The following is a 9,670-nucleotide window of genomic DNA, read 5'->3' as shown; positions in this document are numbered from 1 at the left end:
AGAGATTTTAGGAGGAAAGAAACAAACTGTTTTCCAATCCTAGTTTTAATTAACAATGATTCCGAAATTTTAGTATTTCTTTGGAAATTACTGATATTCCAAAGGGAAATATAAACTCTCATGTTTTCGAAGAATAATGATTTCCTGTAAGAAGATAATTAATGTATTTAACAAAGTGTATATAATGATATAGAAATAATACAGAGACCCAGAGATGTTAAATAATATGTCCTATGTCACACGTTTAGTTTGAGTTGGATCCTGGACCAGAACTCAGTTTTTCTGATCCATGGTCTAGTGTTCATTTAGACCAAAATGCCTGCTTTTAACCTACATATTTATTTATTTTCCTAATTTTTTTCCCTCTGAGATGTTAAAAATGACAAACATACATTCAAATATTAATTCTTTCACTACCTGGGAAATAAATGTTATAAGGAATATAATGTTCTACCTAAGAAAGGAACAGGTGGACCTGATATTTTTAAGGACTACCAAATGCCAGGCACAGTTATTTAACTGATGTGTGAGACCTCATTTCATCTGCACACCTCTAAGGTGGGTATCATTTGCCCCAATTGATAAATGATGAAATTGAGATTCAGAGAATATAAATTACTTGCTTAAGGTTGCACAGCTACCCAAGGACAAAGTGAAATTCAGATTCTCATCTGTCTGTCCCATGACATTTATTGCTTTGTTATAAAGGATCTCTATTCCCATAGACTGAATTACCAATTGCTTCTTGTAAATTTTGTATTTTATTATAACTCTTTGAATGAGCTTCTTGTAGCTAGACATGGCCTTATGTTGGTCTTGTATAACGTTTGGGTAAGGTCAACATAGACCCCAATCTCAAACAATTTTAGGTCTTACATGCTTCCTATAGCAATGAAAGTCACGCTGGTAGTGATGATTTAGATCATCTTTATGAGGCAACTCCATTATCAGATCCTAAGCTCCTCCCTACAGTACAAACATCACTATCACTCATTTTTATATTCCCTCTAGCCTTGCTAGTCAAAAATGCAAATAAGGTGCTGGTAGCTTTGACATCACACAGGAGCGTTTCAGAAACACCTAATCTCAGACCCCATCCCACGTCTTCTGAATCAGAATGTGCATGTAAAAACAGATCTCCTCAGTGGTTATATGCACACTTTTGAGAAAAAACTGTCCTATTGTACATTCCATTCACTGATCGATTCAGTCAGGAGTGATTAAGGACCTACTCTGTGACAGGGGATATTCTAGGTACTAGAGATACAACAGTGAACAAAGCAAAGTTCCTGGTCTCATGCAGCTTAGAGCCTGTGGCGGAAACAAAGATAAGCAAGTGAATAAGTAAATACGCAATTACAAATGGCACATACTGTGGAGAGAATTGACATGGTGGTGAGAGAAAGAAAAAATGGTGGCACTTAACTTGAATCCTAAAGCATGAGAGAAAACCAAGGAAAGAGTGCTGGGGAAATGTTCAAGGCCAGAGAAGCAGCATGTGCAAATGTGAGTGGAGGAACAAGAAAGTGGTAGAAAGATGATGCTGGAGACAGAAGCAGGAGCCCGAAGATGCAGGGCTCAGAGGCTGAGCTGACTTTGGATTTATTCAGAGGCCAATCCGAAGCTATTGAAGGGGGCCGAGCAGGGGTGTGACTTGTTGTACTCAGCACCTTTAAAACATCAGCCTGACTGTGGTGTGTGGAACGGATCAGAGGGTGGCAAGAGTGAAAACAGGACATCTGTTGGGAGACTAGGCAGTATTCCAGGTGAGAGATGATGAAGGCATGGACTTCAGAAGACTTAGAGAAGTAAACGGATTCAAATCATATCTGGGGTCATGACATGATGTGGAAAGGATTAGGTATGGGGAACAAATGAGAGGGAATTGAGGATACAGGTGAGTGCCCGGTGAGGATATAATACATAATATGAATGAATGGTCTTCGTATAAAAGTTTTAAAAAGTAAAAGATTTTTTAAATGTCTTTTAAAAAATAATTTCTAGTTTGACCGAATGTGTGTGTGTTCACAGTTTAAAACACCCAAACGGTATTACAATCAAAACAGCAGTCCTCTGCCTTCCTTCTGCCTACCTCTGAATTTTGAGCAGGGGGGAAGCCCAATTGGTGGGCCCATGGGTGGTCTCATACCAGGTGGAGGAGCCATAAGGCCTGGAGCTGGGGTTGCTGGGCCAACAGGTGTGGGTGGAGTCCCATGCCTTGGTGAGTCCTGAGTTGGGGCTCCAGCAGTGCTGGCAGGAGCAGCTACTGCGGCAGCGGCTACAGTGCCTCTTCCCTGGACTCATTACCTGTTGGGATGGCCTCCCAACTCCTCGGACAGGACCTGCTCATCCAGCAGGAGCCTGGGGAATTGGAACACTAGCTGGTACACTTCAGTCAGCTGCCTTGCCAACCCCAGGGCCTCTTGTAGTTCCAGCAAGTGGTACCCAAACAATGTCAGTGTATTTGGGGGTTTACCCTCCACAGTCACAGAAACCAAGTTCTCTATGTGGCAACCCCAGACTCCAAACCTGCTTTTCTTCATGCTCTGGCTGCTTTGCATTCTTTAACCTGATCTCCTTGATCTCATCCCTGTCACAGAGGATCAAGTTCACATGTTTGTCGAAAGCCTTAAAGATGCCAATGACGATTTGGCCGTCTTGCAAGATACATCTCAACCTACAGTTAACGCACTGCAGCACCTTGCTGCTCTTTCCATAGTCATGGTTGATGTTCCCCCAAAGATAATGTCCCCTGGAAGGTTTCAGGATCCTTGAGACCTCAGGGAAGGCTACAGTTAGAGCTATGACGCAGGATCTCCTACAAACAAGGCAAGCTGGGGCAGAAGCTTCAAAGAGTAGATAGAGCATGGGGTTTTTTTTTTGCTCCAGTCAGCTACCTGGCTATTCCAGTAGAGCTTTACCCACCTCTTGGTGTCTCAGCCAAGAATGTCCATGTCAATTTTGCCTTAAAATCTACCACGGGTACTTGCTGCTGCTGAGATCTCTGCGGGCACAGTGGACACTCTTGATCGCCTGGTGAGGTTGTCCTTCTACGTGTGACTTGAACTGCCACCTCCGGTACGTGCCTGTTCTGTGGTCCGTTTCAGGTGTGAGCAGTCCCTGGCCTGCTCCATCGCTCCGCTGGCTGTTCTTCAAAACAGAGCATTAGGCATCACTGGCTGCTTCACTCGGCTCCTCCAAAAGTCTTTTGAGGATTAGATTTATTAGTTTAATCTTATGTATTTTTTTCTCACTGGTTTTCCATATCTTTAATTTTTTGAACGTCTTAGAAATATCCTAAACTTGATAGACTAACTTTTCCATTTAAAAATCAACTTTGGCAATCATATATTTTCTTAATTTTCAGGATCTCTTGCCTTTTGAATAGCACCTCGGTTTTGTTTCATTGATGTAAACTCCATTCTTATCTACGAGGATACTATTTACAGCTTTCTCTCTCTCTCTCTCTCTTTTTTTTTTTTTTAATTCTTGTCCCTTTGTGGTCTCTATTTCCTTCAGTTCCTTTTTGTTTACCTTTGAATGTTTGTTTTGGTCTTTGTATTTCTTACTGGAGCTTTCTTTAAGTATCTGATGATCCTTAGCTATCCCTTTATTTATTTTTATATTGTTGTTTTACATCTTTATTTAGGTACTATAGAAATAAAATAAACTGCACATATGTAAAGTGGACAATTTGATTGGTTTTCACAAATTTATACACCCCTGAAACCATCACTGCAAACCATCACCACAACCAGATGTACAGATGTTTCCATCTTCCAAAAAGTTGTCTTGTGCACTTTTGTAGTTTATCCCTCGTTCCACTCCTTCATTCTCCTCTATTCCTTTACCCCCTCGCTGGGCAACCACTGATGTGCTTTTTGTTCTTGTATACTTGTTTGCATTTTCTAGAACTTTCTATAAATGGAATAGTACAGAATGTACTCTTTGCCTGGTTTTTTTTTTTTTTTTTCACTCAGCATAATGAATTTGAGATTTCTCTGCCTTCTATATCAATAATTTTCCTTTTTATTGCTGAGGAGTATTGCTTCTTGTTAACATTGCTCTCTTAGCCTTATGGAGACTGAAACATAAGTCATTATATCTCCTCAGGTTTTTTTCCATCTTGCATAGATGTGTAGCTATCTTCTGCCTATAACTTTTCTCTCTCATTCTCTTTGTCTTTGTGGATTCATATTCTTTTTATCTCTTTGCTGGCATTTTAAGATTGGCGTGATTAAATGAAGTCTAACATTGCATGTTGATTCCTTCAAGAAGTATTCCGCGGCTTGGGAAGATATTTAGAATTCTTTCCTAACAAGCTTTACTTTTTATTTTTATTTTTTTACATTAAAAAAATATTGTTCATTCCCTGTTTATAGGCTTCAAACTTAACAATTAATTATAAAAATTTAAAAAGGAATAAAAAATTGAAAGATATGAACTAGTGATAAATAAAACAAAATTGTTAATATATACAGCATTTACATATGAAAATAGAACACAGTAACAGTTTTTGTGTTAGAGTTCCAGATTATGACTGATATTTCTCTAAGCATTTTTTATGTTGCTACATAGTTTTAAAACTATCTCGTTAATGGATTGCCAAACATAGTGTGAAGATGGTATCAGTGTTCTAAACATTCTCAGAAATGTGTTTTAAATCTGTGTTACATGGTGTCAAATAATTCTTCTATTATTCCACTCCACCATGAAGATATAAGTAAGATTATTTTCTATGCAAAAAGCTACAAATTAGCAAGCTGGGTGATTTTCTGACACACACTCTCTCACCTCTTTGTACCACAGAATCACTTTGCTGGAAAGTAATTTAGAATTGCCATTGTTTTCACACCACACGTAGTCATTCTTTCCTGCCATCCTTTAAAATGCAGCATAGGAATTTTTAAGTCCCTAAAGTGAAAAATGCCTTTTCCAACATTCCCTTCACATGTCCTACCAGATTCAAAAGGCATGAATAGTATATTTGTTTGTTTGTTAATTTATTTAATTTTTATTTTTATCAAAGTATAGTTGACTTACAATTTTATAGTTTCAGGTTTACAACATAGTGATTCGATATTTTTATAGACTATATTAGGGTATGTTCCATGTGCACCTGAACAGAATGCAAATTCTGCTGTTTTTGGATGGAAAGTTGTATGAATATCTATTAAATCCGTTTGGCCTAATGTGTCATTTAAGGGTACTGTCTCCTTATTGATTTTCTGTTTGGATGACCTATCCATTGACGTAAGTGGGGTATTAAAGTCCCTTACTATTATAGTATTACTGTCAATTTCTCTGTTAATATTTACGTTATATATTTAGGTGCTCCTATATTAGGTGCATATATGTTTATGACTGTTATATCCTCTTTTGGATTGACCCCTTTATCATTATATAATGTCTTTCTCTGCTTTTTTTTTTAATAGACTTTGTTTTAAACTCTAAGTAGTCTGATATAAGTATTGCTACCCCAGCTTTCTTTTGATTTCCATCTGCCTGTAATATATCTTTCCATCCCCTCACTTTCACTCTGTGTGTGTCTTTAGATCTGAAATAAGTCTCTTGTAGACAGAATATAGATGGGTCGTGTTTTCTTAATCCGATCAGCCACCCTATGACTTTTGATTGGAGCATTTAATCCATTGACATTTAAAGTGATTATTGATAGGTATGTACTTATTGCATTTTTGTAAGTTGTTTTCTGGTTGTTTTTGTAGTTCTTCTCTCTTCTCTTCTTTTTTTAGTTGCTTCCCTTGTGGTTTGATGATTTTCTTAAGCGTTATGTTTGGATTCCTTTTTCTCTCCCTTTTTATTTCTATTGTAGGTTTTTGATTTGCAGTTACCATGAATTTCATATATGTCAACATTTAACTATATCTACTTGTTTTAAGTTGATAGTCATTTAAATTCAAACACATTCTAAAAGATATATTTTTTGCTTCCAGTTCCCCCCACATTTTGTGTTTTTGATGCCATATTTTGCATCTTCTATGTCTGTCTCTTAACTGTTTATTGTAGTGATAGTTGAGTTTACAATTTTTGTCTTTTAACCTCTGTTCTAGCTCATTTAAGTGGTTGATCCACTGCCCTTACTATACCTTTGCTGTTACCAGTGAGATTTTTCTCTTCCTATATTTTCTTATTTGCTATAACATTTTCTTTTTCACTTAAAGAAAACCCTTTAACATTTCTTATAAGAACCATTTAGTGGTCATAAACTCTTTTAGCAGAAAGTTTGTCTGGAGAACTATCTCTTTTTCAATTTCAATTCTGAATGGTAACCTTGCTGGGTAGAGTATTTTAGGTTGTAGGTTTTTTCTTTTCAGCACTTTAAATACACCATGCCACTCCCTTCTGGCCTTCAAAGTTTCTGCTGAAAAATCAGCTGACATCCTTCTGGGGATTCCCTTGTATGTGGCTCTTTGTTTTTCTCTTACTGCGTTTAAAATTCTTGTTACCTTTGACTTTTGCCATTTTAATTATGATACATGTTTGTGTGGGTCTCTTTGGGTTCATCTTGTTTGGGACTCTCTGCTTCCCAGACATGGGTATCTGTTTTCCTCTTCAGGTTCAGGATGTTTTCAGCCATAATTTCATCAAACCCATTTTCTGCCCTCTTTTCTCTCTCTTCTACTTCCAAGACCCCTCTAGTGCAAATGTTAGTATGCTTGATGTTCCAGAGGTCTCCTGAACTATTCTCATTTTTAAAAAATTTTGTTTTTCTTTTTACTGTTCTGATTGGATTTCCACTATTGTATCTGCCAGGTCACTTACGCATTCTTTTGTATCACCTAGTCTGCTGTTAATTTCTTCTAGTGTATTTTTCATTTCAGTTATTGTATTCTTCAACTCTAACTGGTTCTTTTTTTATATCTTCCAGTTCTTTGTTGAAGTTCTCATTGTGTTCTTCTATTCTTTTCCCAAGTTCAATTAGCATTATTATTATTGCTTTGAACTCTTTATCAGGTAAATTATTTATATCCATGTCATATGGGTTTTTTTTTCCGTTTTTTTTTTTTCTTGTTCATTCATTGGAAACATATTCCTCTGTCTTCTCATATTTCTCTGTCTCTATGAAATTAGGTGAAACTGTTACCTATCCTGGACTTGAAGGTGTGTCCTTGTGTGGGAGAGTCCCTATGCAGTCTATCTGTGCCCAGTGGCTTTGGTGGGAGAGATGGGTCTGAAGTGAGCACAGGCTGTGACTTCTCCTGGGTTGTGCTGGCAGCCACGACATTGGTGGGAAGTAAGGTTGGAGTCGGAGGGGCTAGAGCTGGAGGCAGGTGCAAGCCAGGGCTTCACCTAGGTTCAGTGGTGGTCACTGCCCTATTGTGGGTGGGTCCGGCGCCCTGAGGCACTGAGGCTGCACTTCTTAGCTGTCTCTGGGTCTCTGCCTTGCTCAGAGGCAGGGTCAGGGCCCAAGGAATTTGAGCCACGCTTGGCTATATGCAGCGCTGGCCCTGAGCTGGCTCTGCTCTTCCCTGGTGTGTGCACACGCATTTGCAATGGTGATCTTTGCCCTAGTGGGAGAAGTGCTGGAGCAGACCAGGGCGGAGCAGGAGGTCAGTGCAGGCTGGAGTGCACACTGGGGCAGTTCTGGCAGGCTGGCCAAAGCTCCTGGCAGTTTTCAATCTGATGTCCCTGTGCTGGGCCTGAGAGCAAGCAAGTTTGTTATGCACTCTTCAAGAGTGGAGATTTCATTTCCTATAGCCCTCCAGTATGCCCCAAAGGTTTTCAAACCAGCGAAGGGGCTCGTCTTCCCAGTGTCAGTCCCCAGGACTGGGTGCCTAACATGTGGTGCAAACCCTCTGCTCCCCAGAGAGGATCCCTGAGCCTATGATGTTCCCCTCCTCTTCTGTGTCCCCCGCTAGGGGTACAGGTCCTGACCAAATCTCTTCTCTTCCTTTCCTACCAAACTCCATGTGGTTTATTCTTTACAGCCTTCGTTGTAAAAGAGCTGTTCTTCAGGTTGTTCTCAGCAAGAGTTGCTCTGTATGTAGTTGTAGCTTTAATATGTTCATGGGGGGATGGGCGCTCAGGGTCTTCCTACTCTGTCATCTTGATCCTGCCCCCTCATGAGCAGTATTTTGAAAAGAGACAGGAGCCAACCCCATTCCTGCGGAAGTTTAGGGGAGTATGAACAATGCCTTCTCACTCAGAGCTTTGTTTTATTTTTATGCTTTTGTGGTGAGTTCAGTGTTTAATGGCTTTCAACTTTATATTTTAAAAGTGTCTCAAGAAACTATCTTAATGAATGCTTGGACCAAATTTTGGTAATATTAAGCAGTATAGAATAAATGTTATTATTAATATAACAGAACTAATCCCAAACATATCTATTATATTAAGCAATACATGGGCTTACCTTACTTACTAAAAGAAGGATATTTCAGATAACCCACAAAAGAAATCCCAACTGTATGCTCTGTATAAAAGACATACTTTCCGTTCTGTTTTAATAGTTTGAAAAATGATGCATTTTTAAGGATTTCTAAGATCCTGTTAATTCAGACATATGGATTAGGAGCTTTTGAAAGGCCTGATGTTCCCCCCAAATCAAAATAAAATAAGCACACAAACAAATGAACAACAATCTCTGAGTTAGAAGAGACTGTCAGGAGAATTTAATTTACTCTCCTTTAATGCTTGAATTATTCATTCAATAATATTTGGAGCATCTATTGGGTAATAAACTCTTAAGTATAGTCTAGTTTGGAATTTGGGCAACTAAATAAAAACTAGCAATGATGTTTTCAACATGCTGGAAAAAATACCACAAACTGACTTAAACAACAGAAATTTATTGTCTCATTGTTCTGGAGGCTGGAAGTCTGAGATCAAGATGTTGACAGGATTGGTTCCTTCTGAGGGCTGTGCTGTATCTTTCCCCACCTTCTCGCAGTTTGCTGGCAAATCTTTGGTGTTCCTTGGCTTGTAGAAGTGTCACTCTTATCACAGTCTTCATTTCCTTTGAATTCTCTGTGTGTATATGTCTGTGTTTCCAAATTTCCTTTTTTTTTTTTTTTTTATTAAGACACCAGTTATATTGGATTAGGGAACCAAACTACTCCAGTATGACTTTGTCTTAACAAACTACAACTCCAGTGACCCCATTTCCAAATATGGTTACATTCTGAGGTACTATTAGAACTTCAACTTATAAATTTGGAGGGTGGGGAAATAATTCAACCCATAGCAGTTGTTTTCTAGAAATTCTGCAAAAATTTTTGTTTGTGTGTTTTAAATTCTCTCCTCTAACTCAAAGATTTTCTTTCATTTTTTTTTTTTCAGTCTTTCTCAGTGGAGGAGTTTCTTTTATTGTTTTGTGGTCAAGCAATATTTTCTGTGTTATTTATATTTTAGACTTTATTAAATTTTTTTGTGATCAGATACATGGTTAGTTTTAGTAAAGCTTGCATAAGCACTTGGAAAAAGCTGTATTTTCTAATTCAGGTACAAAATTCAATATATATCCATATCACCTCCTTTATTGAAAACATTATTTAAGTCTTCTGAATCCTTTCTTATGCTTTTCATTTTTCTATGCCTTGGACTCGGGGGGAGAAATAAGTTGCTATTGTTTATTTCTCTCCCTGAATGTCTCTGCCTATCTATCTTTGCACCTCCTGAATTTCCTGCTTTATGAAATTGCCGTACTCCC

The 9,670-nt window shown here is 38.3% G+C and overlaps 1 protein-coding gene and 2 pseudogenes across 5 annotated transcripts in view; 1 reads left to right on the top strand and 2 right to left on the bottom strand.

Annotated features, from left to right (window-relative positions):
* SLCO1A2 (solute carrier organic anion transporter family member 1A2) overlaps nt 1-9,670 on the top strand; it is a 118,492-nt gene that overhangs the window by 25,080 nt on the left and 83,742 nt on the right. The window lies entirely within an intron of this gene.
* LOC309609891 (small nuclear ribonucleoprotein-associated protein B' pseudogene) lies at nt 2,058-2,868 on the bottom strand (annotated as a pseudogene). The gene has a single exon. The product of its transcript is annotated as a small nuclear ribonucleoprotein-associated protein B' pseudogene (transcript).
* LOC309609907 (SNRPN upstream reading frame protein pseudogene) lies at nt 2,917-7,690 on the bottom strand (annotated as a pseudogene). Its single transcript has one exon. The product of its transcript is annotated as an SNRPN upstream reading frame protein pseudogene (transcript).

The sequence above is a fragment of the Balaenoptera borealis genome (assembly GCF_965194805.1).
Source record: "Balaenoptera borealis genome assembly, chromosome: 13".
NCBI lineage: Eukaryota > Metazoa > Chordata > Mammalia > Artiodactyla > Balaenopteridae > Balaenoptera > Balaenoptera borealis.
This window is presented reverse-complemented; position numbering and strand designations above follow the sequence as displayed.